The sequence below is a fragment of the Myotis lucifugus genome, unplaced genomic scaffold (genome assembly GCF_000147115.1).
Source record: "Myotis lucifugus unplaced genomic scaffold, Myoluc2.0 scaffold_63, whole genome shotgun sequence".
NCBI classification, from domain to species: Eukaryota; Metazoa; Chordata; class Mammalia; order Chiroptera; family Vespertilionidae; genus Myotis; species Myotis lucifugus.
Window position 1 is genome coordinate 337900 of NW_005871111.1, and position 4279 is coordinate 342178.

Sequence of the window (4279 nt, forward strand, 5' to 3'; positions counted from 1 at the left end):
TGATCTAAATGTACTTCATTCAGAAATGTGATTGGTTACTTAAGCTAGCCTATGTAGTTCTACTATCTTTTTAAAAATCTTGACTTCCTGTTATTATACTCATATTTCTCCTGTGAACTTTAGACAGTAAAATAAATGCTTTGTCCTTATTTTCTAGTAGATTTTCCTTCACCTGTCCTGAATATTGTCAGGAATGTTTCTAATTTAAAACCCAAAGAATCAGGGGCTGATTAGAAGACAGGAAATTGGAGGATTAAACTGTCTGGTTGAACTTCCTTTACTTATCAGCACTCAGTAACTTACACTGGATTACAAACTCAGCAGGACAATTTCTGCAATGCATTGTTCCTTCTGGATGTTTACATATACACAATGCACGTGAGTGTGTATGTGTGCATGTGTGTGCGTATGCATGTGCACACACATGTGTCTATCTGTGTGTGTGTGTGCATGATGAGTATGAACGAACCAGCAGCTGGTAGTTATAAGTAGATGTTTTAAGTGGGATCATTTTAAACCAAAGGGGCTTATACTATGAACATGAAAGTTTATTCAAAGACTATAATCCCAGGATATTCTCAAAACTTTCTTATTAAAACCGTTCTGGGGAAACAAGCAAATAATGAAATACTATAAGGGAAAAAGCAAGATGCACTATTTGGAAAATGCAAAATAGGTGGCAGTAGCCTTTATGTTCATCTCCCCTCAGTTCCACTCGGAATTCCAAACACCCATAGTACTGAGTGAGTAGAGACCCACCAGGAGTGAGGGAGTTCATTTAAGAGGTTTCCAAAGCCATTTTGAGATCCCCTTGGCACCAACTGCGAAAGGAATCTTTCGTGCTGTGGCAGCAGGTCTGAATGGGCCAGGTGAGCAGGAATTGTGAAATGAGGGCTTGGCAGGGAATGAAAGAGCAAATCAGGACAGGAGGGAGAGGGTTCACCGTATGCCATGAGGTCACTTAAATCTGAAAATAACTAATAAATACAAGCCACTGCCCTAGATTTTCACCATGTCAGATATATTTGCAGAGCTGTGTTCTCGAAAACATGCTGAGAACTCTTGTTCCTGACTTCACTCTGCTCACCTGCCTTGCCCTCAATAAGTGTTTGTTAATTTGGCTTAAGAGAGCTCTGGAATAATATGGAACTGTTTCCGTTTTGCCTCTTATTGGAATGGTGCGTTCTACAGAGAGAAATAGGAGACGAGCACCCTAACTGGTTTGGCTCAGTGGATAGAGCGTTGGCCTGTGGACTCAAGGGTCCCAGGTTCGATTCCGGTCAAGGGCATGTACCTTGGTTTGGGGCACATTCCCCAGTAGGGAGTGTGCAGGAGGCAGCTGATCGATGTTTCTCTCTCATTGATGTTTCTAACTCTCTATCCCTCTCCCTTCCTCTCTGTAAAAAATCAATAAAATATATTTTTTAAAAAAATAGGAGATGAGGAAAAGTGACATGTATAACCTGGGAAAGAGTTGGGTTGGTTAGCCTGATGGGTCTGGGAGTCAGCATCCAGGAGCTTGCTCTGGCAGTCCTTCACTCACTCACCAAATATGTACCGGGGGGAGAATCAAGTTGCTGTTTCTGCCAGCTGCCGTCAGTCAACCTTTAAAAGCACTAGGGACCAACCTCTCTGCACCTGACTGACTATTTCATCCTAACAGCCAACACTGACTGAACACAAACTATCTCCTAGAATCTGTCCTAGGTGCTCTACATACTTTATTTTCATTTAATTCTCATTAAAAAAAACACATATGAAGTAAGCATTATTGCCCCACTTTATGTACAAGGCAAATAAGCATTGGAAAAGGTTGCAGACTGTCCAAAGATGAGCACACACCTAGAATGGGCGCTCAGGCTGCAGTGTCCACTGGCTTCATCTTGGACCAAACTTGTCATAAATGAATTGGTTCTCTCAGCATTAGGATGTAACGGTATTCAGAATTTTGCAGGATTAGGACTATCCATTTGTCTGATGGTGTGTGATGGGGGAGCGGGGAGAGCACAAAGCGATTTGCTAAGAAAATAGAGGCAGAAAAATTATTATGTGTCAAAGGCAAGGTAGGACAGTGATGTTGTGCTGCCCAGTCCCTGTCCTGGAAAAACTGTGCATAAAAAGGGTCCCTATTATGCAATAGAAACATCTAGTCTCATCACTGACCAAAGAAACTCCTGCGAGATGTGAGCAAGTCTGATGCAAAGAATGCACCTCGTCATATTAAAACCCACATTTTTATCAGAAAGTGGATGGCTCAGGGACACCCAGTGTGTTTTTTAAGTTCTTGCTGGATAGTTTTTCACCAAATACTTCACTTGTAGTTTTAAATAGAACATACCATTTTAAAAAGCCATCCTTCCAAAAAAAGACAAAAGACTCCTGCTGTTTCTCTTTCTCTTTCTCTCTTTCTCTCTCTCTCTCTCTCTCTCTCTCTCTCTCTCTCTCTTTCTCTCTCTCTCTCTCATGCCAATATAGAACAATATCACTGTTTACTATTTTCTATTGCCACAGGAATGGCTAATTGAAGGTTTATTTCAACATAGTTTTCTTCCTAGAAAAGCACAATGCAGGATATATATTGCCTAATGGCAAAGGTCTTTAATACACTCACTACAAGTAAACATCTATTTTCCAGACAACTGCTGACTATAAACAATATGTCTCAGCCAGAGCCCTTTAATGGTGCCACATGTTGGACAGATTTTTATTCCTCATAATCCAAGTTCCTCTTGTGATCGTTGATGCACACATGCTATTGCCCTGCTGACTGTTTGAAATGGATAATAATTGGGAAGAATGACCAGGGCAGAGGTGGGGATGCATAATCCTGGGCAGAGCAGCCCTCCACAATGTTGCAGTGCATGGGGGCGGGGACTCACTGGGAAAGAGGCGCCTGTAAGCTGAATTGAACACTCAACAAATGCTGCTGACTTTTCTCACGTTCGTGGATACCACATTATATGCTCCATCTCCCCACATGACCTAGGTGTAGGCAAAGTTCATAGCCATCTAGGGTATGAGAACACTCTGTTCTCAAGATGGTCCCATCTGTGTACACCCCGCCCCCAAAATGTTCTTCATCCAGGCTCTCCTTCACAGCTGTTTGACTTTTAGTCCTGCTGAGGAAATGCCCTTAGCAGCTGGGTTTGGTAAGCGCCCTTCAAATTTTGATGAGATAAACATTGTGGGCTAAATAATTGATTTCATCCACTCATTTAAGATTCAGTAAAAAATGATCACAAATTGTTTTGTTGTATTTTATTTTAGGAAAACCAGCAACCTCGTTTTTGTTAAGCATGGGAGAAACTAGCTGGTAACAGGTGCTGCGGTTTGGGCTCCCTCCTACTATATAGGAGATAATCATGAACATTGGTAATAATAGGGGTGGGCAAAAGTAGGTTTACAGTTGTGATACAAATAGATAATACAGCCATTAATAAATAATAATACAAGTATAAACTCCACCTTTGCATACTCACAACTGTAAAGCTGCTTTTGCCAACCCTGTAGTCCAAGGGTATACACTATTGTTGGTAGAATAGCATAAAAAGGGAAAAAATGCAAAGAGCTGATTTGGGGAAATGACTGTAGGAGGGGCTGATATAATTTCTCAACTGGGAGGTCAAAAAATAACAAAACTTAACACAGAAGGGACCACATACACAAATATCTTTAGACCAGGAAGGTCAGCTAAATGTAAGACAATGAGGACATAATGAATTAGTGGGGGATGGTGGGGTCTGGGCAAACTGTAGAGTGATACCAATTAAACACTAAACAACAGTGAAAACAATAGTGTACCAACCAAGCAAAATACATCCACTACCCGGGACCTAAAGCTACTGAGCACAACCCTGGATCAGAAGATAGAATGGGATTCCAGTATCAAAGTGTTTCATTCCACAACAAGCAAGGAACTGAAAGGCAACTACCCCTGGGAAAGGGATCACAGCAACATAAACCATATACGCTACACTGTAGGTTCATCCCTTCACATCTGATCCTTTTCTCCTGGCAGGCTTTTGCGGGTGGGAGAAGAGGCAGAGGACATGTGAGGATCTAAAACGGGGGTCCTTAAGCAGGAAAGGCGTTTAGCAAAAAGGAGAACTGGGAGATAGTGGAAGATGTGGGGAGGATGCAGAGACCTGCCTTGCTGAACCTCTCCTGCCCATCCTAGTTCCCTTTGTTCTAGGCCAGATTTCTCAAAGGGGCCTTGGCATTCCTAGGGTCTTGTGGGCTGTGAGTTCCAAGAAAGGATTCTTCCACTAGCACACGGACT